The sequence below is a fragment of the Temnothorax nylanderi genome, unplaced genomic scaffold, assembly GCF_030848795.1.
Source record: "Temnothorax nylanderi isolate EJ_2023f unplaced genomic scaffold, tnyl_v1.0 TNYL_tig0029_pilon, whole genome shotgun sequence".
Taxonomy (NCBI): domain Eukaryota; kingdom Metazoa; phylum Arthropoda; class Insecta; order Hymenoptera; family Formicidae; genus Temnothorax; species Temnothorax nylanderi.
In genome coordinates, this window is record NW_027249091.1 from 1,393,612 (window position 1) to 1,408,356 (window position 14,745).

Below are 14,745 nucleotides of genomic sequence, written 5' to 3' on the forward strand. Positions count from 1 at the left end.
ATTTAAAGAAGATACTATAAAATTGACCAATCCGAATTTAATTAATAAACAAATATGTTTATATTTATAAAATTAAATTGACAATCCTCTCTGTAACTTCTCCATACTTACAATTAGACTTTTCATCAAACTACTGCTAAGCTGCTTGTCATCAACAAATAACACGGGAGAACTTTCCTATATCGTACTTATTAAAAAATTTATTCGACACGCATGACAAATCCGGCGATTCAAAGGCGCGTTAATTTGATTGGTCGTGTAATTCGCGGTCGTAAGTCTCGCGGCGTTTTAATTCAGGAGACTCGCCTAATCTCGACAGAGATCCTCGAGGACAGGTTTGACTGTCACACACGTGCTGGACATTTCCATAAATGTTTATTCCCGCTGTAATCGGCACGCTCGAACGTCGGCGCGTTGTTAATACGGCCGCATCAATGAATAATACGCGATACGCGTACCTCCTCCTGCCGTATCCTGCTCGTCCCGCGAGGGCCCCCCTCGCGTCATATCGCGATCGCTCCCCATAGCGAGCGGGCGAGGAGCTCGGCCGCATGATCGGCCGACTCGATCTCGGTACGGGCAGATTAAACGCCTAGATTCGCGAGCGCGCGAGCCGCGCGAGTGAGGCTTAAGCTGCCTAGCCGCACACGCGGTGATTAAAGTGTCCGTTAACGCGAGTTAATTGATCTTTCAGTTAATGGGATATTACCCTTCCGCTGGATTTCTAGTTTGCCCAGCGCCCGGCCGGCCGACCGACCGGCAGATCCAATCTGCGCGCGAAATAACTCGCGCTCTCGCTCTCGCGCGCGCGGAACTCTCTATAATCTATTCGGCCCCGCGAACGCACGGCGCGGCGCAAACCCTACCTATCTACCCGACCTACCGAAGACGCTCGTATCGTTTCCCTTTCGATCAACGTCCGTGGCGACCCGCGGTATAATCGAGCCGAGTGTATCTGCCGGTTCGATCCGCAGAATCGAACTTGCGGCAGTAACATCCTCGTCATCGTCGTCATCGTCATAGTCGTCATCGTCAATACGTATATCGATATCACTTCGACCCTATCGACATTAGATTTACCTTTACTAGTACAGTAGCATTCCGATCGCTTAGATATCCGGTATATTCTCTAAGGATACGCCCCTTCAGCTACGATCGGTTCCCCGAACGGAACCAGAAGAGCGAGAAGAACAAGGACCCTGTTTCTCTCCCTTGGAGAAACTTCGTAGTTATGTATTCGAACTGAACACTCTCACGTTCGGCAACTGTCACTATCACCGGACCGCGAAATCCGTGAAGTCGACCTGACTTAAAACACCACCGATTACAATTGATTAGCGAAGCGAATTTTTTGTCCTGTCCTTTCCTTTCCTGGCGCCAATTCTCGACACTCGTCGTTATCCGACACGCAAGAGGTAACACCCAAGGCCGAGCACTCGACACCCGGCTAAACCGGCAACCCGATCTTCTAAACTGTCTCGCACTGACGGATACGTATATATCCGGGATCACTTGATATTACGCGATCCTTCGATAACCCGAACTCGCTCGTATCGACACCTTGTCTGTCGCCGATAGCACTGATGACATTCGTACCTCGCGCGATTCAGCTGCAGGGACGACCCGGATGACCAGGGGGGGTCTGGACCAGGGGGTACAGACGCGCAGACCGCCACCACACCACGCACACGCCGCTCGTTCTCCGTTCGTTCTCCGCCGAGCGCCGAAGAACTAATAAAAGCTGGGACCCAGGTTGAAACTGCGTAGGCCGCTTACTACTCCTTCCACCGCGGCACTCCGTCCTATCCCACCGGTGTACCGGGCCCGAGCACCGACAGAGACAGGCAGGAGAGTAGGCACGGATGGACGGATGAACGAACGGACGGACGTACAGAGCGACTTCAAGGTATACACATGCCGAGAAGCGCGACGAGTCTCTAGGTAAATAGTGTTGGTTATCGAATAAATCCTTAGAGTCAATGCATCAATAAATGACTAGGTAGCGTTATCGATTCGGATCATTCAATTTTTGCTGATATTATCTTGTTTTATGCTAACATATGTTAGTCTAGATTTAAACGATCGAGTAATCTTGACATTAAACAGTTGAGATGTTGGCGATCTAGCTAGAACTGTATCACGAAAAGCATTACAATATTTTTGTAGATTGAGTTATTCTATTTTTTTTTAAATTGAAAGTCTTAAAATTCTTTTAAATTGTATTCCATCGAGACTTGTTGTTAGAATAGATAAAAACTAAATGACAAACGCATTTTTAAATGTTAAATTTTTTATGTGAGAAATATACCATTTAAAGCTAGTAATAAATAAAATATATTATGAAATCATTAATGATCATCAATCAAATGATTACCGGTAAATGATTCTATAAATGCATTAATTAAAAGCTAGCATGTCGTTATCTTCAATAAAAATTAAAAATAAAAATACAAGAAAATATATACAAGCATCGATGCATCGTCTATTATGTATGAACTTTTCAAAAAACCAGATATAAATGCTGTTTCGAAAGATGTCGTTGCCTACTATAGAATTTTTAATATTGTACATGTCTCGTTAATAAATAATTTTGTCAATATCGGATTGATATCTCAGCATATTCAAATAATTTGTGTGCTATTCGTACTGGCACGTGTCTAGATAGATATTTATTTGAAAAAGAGAAATTTTTAACTTCGAAATAAATTCGTATATTGATATTCACATAATTAAATTCTGCCAGATACCGTTGCACGCTGAAAAAAGTTCGACATTTTCACATTGCTGTGGTGCCTGATTAATATCTTTGGCCAAAAAATTGATATCAATTGGTATTGACTGATGATGAAAAATACATGATGTCAAGTGTACGATACATCGCACAAGTGTATCAGTGCCATCACTATATCAGGTTCCAGTTGGCGCTGGTCACTCGAGCTGCCCGATGTTGTTGCTTCAGCAAGTTCTCTCTTTTTCTCTGCTTATCTATTGTAATCTCTATTGTAACACCCGATGCCGCACTCTAAACAGTTCGATGACTCGATTATTTCATCGGTCCCGCCTGATTAATACCTCGGCCAAAATTGATGTCGATTGATATTGATGATGATAGATACACGATGTCAAGTATTCGATACCTCGCGCAAGCATATCGGTGCCCATCACCAACGGCCGGATCCAATCCGGCGCTGGACACTCATGGTTGCTTCTGCAAGTTCTCCGTCTCCTTCTGTCTCGCACTTTCTCTCTTTTTCTTCTCGACCACTCTTCCCATCCAGCTATCTCTCCCTACCTGAGCGATCGCGCGCTGCTGCCGCTGGTGAACGTCACTCGGTCAAGGTTTCCCACCAAAAACCTGCAGCAGCGGCGCGGTACCACGCTCGCCACTTCGCTCGGTCTTGTCACGGCCGACTTGGTCCACGGACAATGCTATACTTGGTGTGAACCGACGGTCGCCAGGCGAGGGTGAGGCTCTCCGTGTCGTCCTCGATAGCGTTTTAGCGATGCTAAGTGAATAGAGTGATGAATATGGGCTTCGGCCTTCGGCCTGCACTCGTCGCACACATTTCGCGCTAAATGCGGTTTTTTAGTTATTGACTCTGTCTGTGCAATCTTTTCACACTCGTCTACTGTTTGGCAAACGGCGAAGATACATGATTGTAGTAAAATATTATCTCAAAGCTATCCGGCGGATATATTTTTACAGAGTTAAGAGTTTATTTAAGATTTTAGATTTCTTTGTATAATCAGTTGAGATAAACGCGGTGAGGCGATTAATTATCTATTCATAAGATTATTTAGTAATAATCATAATAAAATATCTTTACAATTTTTTAGAGTGTTTTAAACATCTTTTGCGTTAGAATCACAAATTAGTTCTTAGAAAGAGATTAGTTTGTAGCCAGAGATATACAGAATAATCAAAATCGCTTTTTTAATTATATATAATATAATACGCACGCTGAAAAAATATCTTGTCGATATTATTTGTTCGAAGTCTCTACAGGTTATTACAAATAGTTAGGGGGCAAATGTTAATGGTCTCGGCGAAGCGTTGATTTGCGATCACTCGTCGACGGTCGGCGTCACGGACAGTAGCGTATCCCGATAATAACAGGATATTTTACGATCGATTTGGCGGATAAGCGTGTTTGCGTTAGAGATCTGGTCTCCGGACTTTATGCAGGGCCCCGTGCGGCGTATCGACGCGCGGCGTTGAGATGATACGCGGGGCATTTCAGCAGAATATGACTATAAATAAAGAAAATAATGAGGATAGGCTACTGGGCCGGCCGGGCCGGCCGGGAGTAACAGGCACGCAGGAGGCGAGTTACCGGGAGAAAATTGTGCGCCACTAAATATAAGTATCGAGGAGAGAGGTATATGTATAGCGGCGTAGAGAGAGTAGAACGGACAGAGTACAATTACACGTGATTGAGGATCGGTCTTGTTTCTATTTTGTCTTGATTTCTGTGGGTAGTTAGCCCTGATCCCGGCGTGGCCGGCCCAATCACAATGTCGACTCTCTCTCTTCACCGGAGCGGAGCGGAGCGGAGTGGAGGCCCTATTATGATTGGCGTAATCATCGCATGGGGCGAATCAGCGGCACTCACTCGGCTACATAAATAATTGAGCCTTAAAGTCGGCCTACGTGCCGTGGATCTAGCTGATGAGGGGTGGACGGACCGGGGCGGACGGATGAAGAGACGGCTGCTCCACATCGGACATGCCGCCGTGCGCGCCATGCCGCCACTAAGAGGAGAGTTATTGCGTAGCATGATGATGGGGCAGCAAGGCGGATCGTTAAGATACGCACCCTCGATGGAGCCGCTGCCTGTCCCGCGGAAAAATGCGTTTATGCAAAGCGCCGATCTAATAAATGTCCCCGGGTTACTACTCAATCAACGCTGCCGGACTTATCGTGTTACATGAATTACAATATATTGATTGATTCCGCGACACTCACCCTACTTGATTTTGCATATTGCAAAAAGCATAATGCGCCGCAACACGTAATGTATCAATATAACGAGGCTTATAAAATTCGAACATTTCATAATTTCGCTATCATTCATGTACATAAGCTACTTAATTCTAAATATAAATCTTAATTGCAATATTCTATTAACGAATTTTGAATTATTAAATGCAGCATTGAACTTAACTTTAAACTAGTAATTTTTCGGAGTTCCTTATTATTACACGCTTACTAAGCACTCACAATTTTATTTTGAAGAATTAATGCGATGTTTCGGAAACTTAGATCGCGCTCCGGCATATCGTGCGTTCGCAAATCGCAATAGGTGAACGAAATTCGGCGACATAGGTGCCGCGAGATCAAAAGGTTTCTAAACCGCGCGATATGGCATGATTGCGTCTGATCGGTGATCCCTGGCGCGCAGTGACGAAGTGCGAAGGAACGTCCGTGTGCGTGATTTACGACAGCGCGAAGGGTCGGTGATTCTGGCTCGAAGAGAACTCGCGGGTCAGGAGATTTCCCTTCCGTGATGGACCGCGAGCTTCGTTCTCACACGTGATTGGCGTGAGTAAATGGGTGACGACTAGACTGGGTGGAAGCTCTGAGATTTTCGAGATGATGATGATGATGATGATGATGATAATGATGATGATGACGACAACGGCGATAATAATGACGGTAACTTGGAATGAGAGAGCACCTAAGGTTTCAACATATGCCAGCTTCCTTCGTTTCTCTCTCTCTCTCTCTCTCTCTCTCTCTCTCTCTCTCTCTCTCTCTCTCTCTCTCTCTCTTTGTCTTGAGCTCGGTTTGGAACATTGGAACTCGTATCGGCCTTGAACTTGCCGCCACGCTAATGAAGAGCGCCAACGAAGGTCTTTGGCTCACGGTGGACAGTCGCGGCGTCTAACTAGCCGCGCTGCTATCTGATGCTGGCGAACCACGGCGAAAGGGGCGACGGGCACCGATGAAGAAATTATTTTCACTTTCTCCGTCACTACGCCGCCGAGAGCGTAAGTCGGTGCACGTGTACGCTCTCGAAGCTCGACCTCCTCGCCGGAGTTAATTACGACGTTAAATCGCTCCGCCGTGAAGCGCTGAATCCGTGACGTAACGAATGGCGCAACGGAAGAAATCGAATACCGAAGACGTCGACGGCTTTTGCTTTCACGGACACGACAATGTCAGTTGCTCTAAATAAATCTTCTCAGACACACCTCTTTTGGTTAACGCACCGTTAATTTTTGCTACAAAAAATTCATATATATCTAATATTCGTATTAAATAATTGAAATATGATGGGTATAAATTGATAATGAGACAATGACAGTTTGCAGCCTATTTTGCCTTCATATTAAGCAGGAAGAGCGCGAAAATTATCGTATCGCAATTTCTCCCGCGATTTCATGATTTATTTAACAGACTCTGTAATTACGCGAGCCGTCACGCTTGACATTCCGCGAGTGGAAGAAGAAGAGGAAAAACAAATGGTCGAACTTCGGTGGAAGTAAGTGGCAAGCGGACGTATGTTACATGCGCGAGCGGCGACGAGTGTCATTACCTGCACACTTTCTCCGATGGAGTCACGTGCGGATAGCGGATAGCGAGAACCACATCGTAACATTTACCATGAGAAAGAGAGAGAGAAGGTGGACAGAACAGGAAATGATTACATGGTCTGGGACCGAATGTAAATGAAATAAACGTAAACAAATGTGAAAGAAAAAAAATCAAGACAGTAACTGCACCGGTATAGATCATCTCTAAATATAATCGATTTTTAAATAATAAGTTACACTTCTAGATAATAAATTTAATACAAAGATGAAAAATATAAAACTTAGAATATAAAAAGTAACAGAAAGTAAAGAAAGGCGGAGGGGGCGCCGAAGAATTCCTCACATCGGGTGAAGGTGCAAGGACGAGTGTTATATCGTCGACACAATGACCGTTGTAGATCAGACGAAGGACGCGCGTAAAGACGGAATATTCTGTAGTAAACCCGCGACGCACTCTCAATAACGACAATTTACGCAGAACATTATCGTTCGTTCGATGGCGGACATGTTTCTCCGCAGTCGGGCGAAGCGCCGCGCGAAGTCTCGTCATGTCAGGAGTTAAACGCACTCGAGAACGTCGGGAAATTTGTATGACTCGCGCTAACGCAAATCATCTTGCAAATGTCGATTTCCCGCGGCGATTTTCTCACATTCTAGCGTCTCTCAAATACCGCGCCGCGCCGTGGATTGCGTGGTAATTGTATTTGCATCGAATCTCTCGCATTTCGTGAAGCATTGTCCCACACAAAGCTGCCATTTATCGATGGGATCTTAGAACGCGGTATCACCGCTCGGATCTTAATCTTTGTATCCGAACGACATGGAGATAAATTATGATATCAAGAACAAGGTGTATTATTTAGTTTCCAGTGTAATGGCATTATTTCGCGATTTTTAAGGAAGACTTTTCAATGCGGTCCGATTCGAATGTGCTCTATGCGTGATTCGAGGGCGTTTGTATTTTTATAGCAAAGAACAATGTAACAAGAACAAAACCAGACCTTGTACTCGAATCTTTAATCTTTACATCTTGGGTGGCACGAAAATAAATCGCAGTATCAAGAACAGAGTGCATTGTTCACACGGGATTGCGTCATCTCCCGATTTTTAAATACGACCTTTTCGTGTCGTCATCGTTCGCGGGGCCTTTACGTGACTCGAGAGCGTTTACGTGACAAAGAAAAATTAAGATGATCGGCGAAACATGACTTTGCGCATCAGCGGAATCTTTTCAAGTCGCGCGCCACATAAATATAGCGATCCCGAGCGGGGTGCTGCGGAAATTTACGAGTGGAGGATACGAATTTACGAGATTCTACGCCGAGAGCCAAATTTGAACAGATCCGTGTCCCCCGATCCTTTTGGGCGATCCGGCTCTATCGCGTGCCAGGCCACAAGAGAGGGTTTCGCGCAGTATTTCAGAGACGGCAGGAAGCGCATCGCCCACGCCGCGAGAAATTATCGGTTGTACCTAAAATCGGGCGATAGCTATTTGTTCCGCGAAGAGGAGCGATCCCGCGGCTTTGGGAGCCGCTCAATAAATTACTTCTCTCCTTCTCCCCTCCCCCGTCCCTTCTCGACCTTTCCCCGCACGTTCGGAACTCGTCTGAAAAATCCATTAAGCCTATGGCCGAGGCGAAACGGCCGTGTATCTGCTTACGATAAAATATTGACAGATTATAACATTTATTTAAATATACAACTATATATTGAACACAGTACCGTCGCGGTCGACACAAACACTTAAAAAACTTGCTGCATGAATATATTCGTTACTAAAATGATCGAAAACATATATTATCAAAATATTCCCAAATCTGAGTTTATTGCTAACAGTAAAACAATTACGATGATTAACTTAGACCAGCCATTGGCGCTGAGTACTAAGTTCCGTCACCTGATCGTCTACGAATTAGTTGCTCGCATGATTATAGTATTAAAATAATTTTCATACATTGTACTTTAAAAGAATATCACGATTCGAAGCGCGCCGCGCTCCATGGATAAATTAATTAATTTCAACGCTATGCAGCTAGCACTAAATTCGAATCGTGATATTTTCTTAAAGTACAATGCCTCAGGATTATTTTGGGACCAAAAACACGCGAGCACCTAATTCTTTGACGATGCAGTAACGAATTATAGAGCGCTGCGCGCGCATTTCATGAGTTAATTAATTAATTTAAACGCTATGCAGCTAGCACTAAATTCGAATCGTGATATTTTCTTAAAGTACAATGCCTCAGGATTACTTTGGGACCATAATAACGCAAGCACCTAATTCTTTGACGATGCAGTAACGAATTATAGAGCGCGGCGCGCGCGCTTCATGAGTTAATTAATTAATTTCAACGCTTTGCAGCTAGCACTAAATTCGAATCGTGATATTTTCTTAAAGTACAATCCCTCAGGATTATTTTAGGACCATAATAACGCGAGCACCTAATTCTTTGACGATTCTGTAACGCACTTTAGAGCGCGGCGCGCGCGCTTCGCGGATAAACTAATTAATTTCAACACTATACAGCTAGCACTAAATTCGAATCGTGATATTTTCTTAAAGTACAATCCCTCAGGATTATTTTAGGACCATAATAACGCGAGCACCTAATTCTTTGACGATTCTGTAACGAACTTTAGAGCGCGGCGCGCGCGCTTCATGAGTTAATTAATTAATTTCAACCCTTTGCAGCTAGCACTAAATTCGAATCGTGATATTTTCTTAAAGTACAATCCCTCAGGATTATTTTAGGACCATAATAACGCGAGCACCTAATTCTTTGACGATGCAATAACGAACTTTAGAGCGCGGCGCGCGCGCTTCGCGGATAAACTAATTAATTTCAACACTATACAGCTAGCACTAAATTCGAATCGTGATATTTTCTTAAAGTACAATCCCTCAGGATTATTTTAGGACCATAATAACGCGAGCACCTAATTCTTTGACGATGCAATAACGAACTTTAGAGCGCGGCGCGCGCGCTTCGCGGATAAACTAATTAATTTCAACACTATACAGCTAGCACTAAATTCGAATCGTGATATTTTCTTAAAGTACAATGCCTCAGGATTATTTTAGGACCATAATAACGCAAGCACCTAATTCTTTGACGATGCAGTAACGAATTATAGAGCGCGGCGCGCGCGCTTCGCGGATAAACTAATTAATTTCAACACTATACGGCTAGCACTAAATTCGAATCGTGATATTTTCTTAAAGTACAATCCCTCAGGATTATTTTAGGACCATAATAACGCGAGCACCTAATTCTTTGACGATTCTGTAACGAACTTTAGAGCGCGGCGCGCGCGCTTCATGAGTTAATTAATTAATTTCAACCCTTTGCAGCTAGCACTAAATTCGAATCGTGATATTTTCTTAAAGTACAATCCCTCAGGATTATTTTAGGACCATAATAACGCGAGCACCTAATTCTTTGACGATGCAGTAACGAATTATAGAGCGCGGCGCGCGCGCTTCATGAGTTAATTAATTAATTTCAACGTTTTGCAGCTAGCACTAAATTCGAATCGTGATATTTTCTTAAAGTACAATCCCTCAGGATTATTTTAGGACCATAATAACGCGAGCACTTAATTCTTTGACGATGCAGTAACGAATTATAGAGCGCTGCGCGCGAAATTCATGAGTTAATTAATTAATTTCAACCCTTTGCAGCTAGCACTAAATTCGAATCGTGATATTTTCTTAAAGTACAATCCCTCAGGATTATTTTGGGACTATAATAACGCAAGCACCTAATTCTTTGACGATGCAGTAACGAATTATAGAGCGCGGCGCGCGCGCTTCATGAGTTAATTAATTAATTTCAACGCTATGCAGCTAGCACTAAATTCGAATCGTGATATTTTCTTAAAGTACAATGTCTCAGAATTATTTTGGGACCAAAAACACGCGAGCACCTAATTCTTTGACGATGCATAGGGTTGAAATTAATTAATTAACTCATGAAGCGCGCGCGCCGCGCTCTATAATTCGTTACTGCATCGTCAAAGAATTAGGTGCTCACGTGTTTTTGGTCCCAAAATAATCCTGAGGGATTGTACTTTAAGAAAATATCACGATTCGAATTTAGTGCTAGCTGCATAGCGTTTAAATTAATTAATTAACTCATAAAACGCGCGCGCCGCGCTATATAATTCGTTACTGCATCGTCAAAGAATTAGGTGCTCGCGTGTTTTTGGTCCCAAAATAATCCTGAGGGATTGTACTTTAAGAAAATATCACGATTCGAATTTAGTGCTAGCTGTATAGTGTTGAAATTAATTAGTTTATCCGCGAAGCGCGCGCGCCGCGCTCTAAAGTTCGTTACTGCATCGTCAAAGAATTAGGTGCTCGCGTTATTATGGTCCTAAAATAATCCTGAGGGATTGTACTTTAAGAAAATATCACGATTCGAATTTAGTGCTAGCTGTATAGTGTTGAAATTAATTAGTTTATCCGCGAAGCGCGCGCGCCGCGCTCTAAAGTGCGTTACAGAATCGTCAAAGAATTAGGTGCTCGCGTTATTATGGTCCTAAAATAATCCTAAGGGATTGTACTTTAAGAAAATATCACGATTCGAATTTAGTGCTAGCTGCAAAGGGTTGAAATTAATTAATTAACTCATGAATTTCGCGCGCAGCGCTCTATAATTCGTTACTGCATCGTCAAAGAATTAGGTGCTCGCGTTATTATGGTCCTAAAATAATCCTGAGGGATTGTACTTTAAGAAAATATCACGATTCGAATTTAGTGCTAGCTGCAAAGGGTTGAAATTAATTAATTAACTCATGAAGCGCGCGCGCCGCGCTCTAAAGTTCGTTACAGAATCGTCAAAGAATTAGGTGCTCGCGTTATTATGGTCTTAAAATAATCCTGAGGCATTGTACTTTAAGAAAATATCACGATTCGAATTTAGTGCTAGCTGCAAAGGGTTGAAATTAATTAATTAACTCATGAATTTCGCGCGCAGCGCTCTATAATTCGTTACTGCATCGTCAAAGAATTAGGTGCTTGCGTTATTATGGTCCTAAAATAATCCTGAGGCATTGTACTTTAAGAAAATATCACGATTCGAATTTAGTGCTAGCTGCAATAGGTTGAAATTAATTAATTAACTCCATGGAAGCGCGCGCGCCGCGCTCTATAATTCGTTACTGCATCGTCAAAGAATTAGGTGCTCACGTGTTTTTGGTCCCAAAATAATCCTGAGGGATTGTACTTTAAGAAAATATCACGATTCGAATTTAGTGCTAGCTGCATAGCGTTTAAATTAATTAATTAACTCATAAAACGCGCGCGCCGCGCTATATAATTCGTTACTGCATCGTCAAAGAATTAGGTGCTCGCGTGTTTTGGTCCCAAAATAATCCTGAGGGATTGTACTTTAAGAAAATATCACGATTCGAATTTAGTGCTAGCTGTATAGTGTTGAAATTAATTAGTTTATCCGCGAAGCGCGCGCGCCGCGCTCTAAAGTTCGTTACTGCATCGTCAAAGAATTAGGTGCTCGCGTTATTATGGTCCTAAAATAATCCTGAGGGATTGTACTTTAAGAAAATATCACGATTCGAATTTAGTGCTAGCTGTATAGTGTTGAAATTAATTAGTTTATCCGCGAAGCGCGCGCGCCGCGCTCTAAAGTGCGTTACAGAATCGTCAAAGAATTAGGTGCTCGCGTTATTATGGTCCTAAAATAATCCTAAGGGATTGTACTTTAAGAAAATATCACGATTCGAATTTAGTGCTAGCTGCAAAGGGTTGAAATTAATTAATTAACTCATGAATTCGCGCGCGCCGCGCTCTATAATTCGTTACTGCATCGTCAAAGAATTAGGTGCTCGCGTTATTATGGTCCTAAAATAATCCTGAGGGATTGTACTTTAAGAAAATATCACGATTCGAATTTAGTGCTAGCTGCAAAGGGTTGAAATTAATTAATTAACTCATGAAGCGCGCGCGCCGCGCTCTAAAGTTCGTTACAGAATCGTCAAAGAATTAGGTGCTCGCGTTATTATGGTCTTAAAATAATCCTGAGGCATTGTACTTTAAGAAAATATCACGATTCGAATTTAGTGCTAGCTGCAAAGGGTTGAAATTAATTAATTAACTCATGAAGCGCGCGCGCCGCGCTCTAAAGTTCGTTACAGAATCGTCAAAGAATTAGGTGCTCGCGTTATTATGGTCCTAAAATAATCCTGAGGGATTGTACTTTAAGAAAATATCACGATTCGAATTTAGTGCTAGCTGTATAGTGTTGAAATTAATTAGTTTATCCGCGAAGCGCGCGCGCCGCGCTTTAAAGTGCGTTACAGAATCGTCAAAGAATTAGGTGCTCGCGTTATTATGGTCCTAAAATAATCCTGAGGGATTGTACTTTAAGAAAATATCACGATTCGAATTTAGTGCTAGCTGTATAGTGTTGAAATTAATTAGTTTATCCGCGAAGCGCGCGCGCCGCGCTCTAAAGTTCGTTACAGAATCGTCAAAGAATTAGGTGCTCGCGTTATTATGGTCCTAAAATAATCCTGAGGGATTGTACTTTAAGAAAATATCACGATTCGAATTTAGTGCTAGCTGCAAAGGGTTGAAATTAATTAATTAACTCATGAAGCGCGCGCGCCGCGCTCTATAATTCGTTACTGCATCGTCAAAGAATTAGGTGCTTGCGTTATTATGGTCCTAAAATAATCCTGAGGCATTGTACTTTAAGAAAATATCACGATTCGAATTTAGTGCTAGCTGCAAAGGTTGAAATTAATTAATTAACCCATGGAATGCGCGCGCAGCGCTCTATAATTCGTTACTGCATCGTCAAAGAATTAGGTGCTCGCGTTATTATGGTTCTAAAATAATCCTGAGGGATTGTACTTTAAGAAAATATCACGATTCGAATTTAGTGCTAGCTGCAAAGCGTTGAAATTAATTAATTAACTCATGAAGCGCGCGCGCCGCGCTCTATAATTCGTTACTGCATCGTCAAAGAATTAGGTGCTCGCGTTATTATGGTTCTAAAATAATCCTGAGGGATTGTACTTTAAGAAAATATCACGATTCGAATTTAGTGCTAGCTGCAAAGCGTTGAAATTAATTAATTAACTCATGAAGCGCGCGCGCCGCGCTCTATAATTCGTTACTGCATCGTCAAAGAATTAGGTGCTCGCGTTATTATGGTCCTAAAATAATCCTGAGGGATTGTACTTTAAGAAAATATCACGATTCGAATTTAGTGCTAGCTGCAAAGCGTTGAAATTAATTAATTAACTCATGAAGCGCGCGCGCCGCGCTCTATAATTCGTTACTGCATCGTCAAAGAATTAGGTGCTCGCGTTATTATGGTCCTAAAATAATCCTGAGGGATTGTACTTTAAGAAAATATCACGATTCGAATTTAGTGCTAGCTGCATAGCGTTGAAATTAATTTATTTATCCATGGAGCGCGGCGCGCTTCGAATCGTGATATTCTTTTAAAGTACAATGTATGAAAATTATTTTAATACTATAATTATGCGAGCAACTAATTCGTAGACGATCAGGTGACGGAACTTAGTACTCAGCGCCAATGGCTGGTCTAAGTTAATTATCGTAATTGTTTTACTGTTAGCAATAAACTCAGATTTGGGAATATTTTGATAATATATGTTTTCGATCATTTTAGTAACGAATTTCCGTCATCAATCACGCATTCTCGTCGCAACCGGTGTCCGTGAATTACGTTTAGCCATTTATCGCGGATAACTCTCGACCCGGTTCCCCGGTTAGCCCCGTTTTATATATCAATCCGTGATACTCGCAGACCCAGCGGAGCCCAGTCGTCGCTGTTTTACTTTATTTTCCTTCCCTCGTTCTTTATGGATTGTTTTTAAACACTCTTCTGAAATAGAGCGTTCTCTATTAAAAAGTCATTAATAAATACACAACAAAAATTATATGATCTTATAATTTGACATCATACCTGTAGTAAATGATTTTTTGTAATACATGTGTCGAGATACGACTTTAGTTCAAATAATTATTTGTATTAATGACCTATATATTTATATTATTTAAGTCATTTATATAGATATATGTGTGTATCTCAAAAATAATTTGCGGTGGATTTATCGTGGATTTATGAAAGGATTAAAGTGTGTTTAGTCGTAATTCCGATGGCCAATTAATAATGTTAATAGGGGAGTTGTCGAAGGAATAAACTGACTGGT

General features: G+C 42.2%; 1 protein-coding gene and 1 long non-coding RNA gene across 3 annotated transcripts in view; one reads left to right on the forward strand and one right to left on the reverse strand.

Annotated features, from left to right (window-relative positions):
- The window catches only part of Blo (bloated), a 116,218-nt gene extending 114,477 nt beyond the window's left edge, over positions 1–1,741 (reverse strand). The window contains exon 1 of one of the 2 annotated variants that reach the window (XM_071702343.1): positions 1,081–1,741. The gene's annotated coding sequence lies outside the window, so the exon portion shown is untranslated. The remainder of the gene's footprint in view (positions 1–1,080) is intronic. The other variant, XM_071702344.1, reaches the window with a different exon arrangement.
- LOC139770422 (uncharacterized) overlaps positions 1–14,745 on the forward strand; it is a 157,534-nt gene that overhangs the window by 48,626 nt on the left and 94,163 nt on the right. The window lies entirely within an intron of this gene.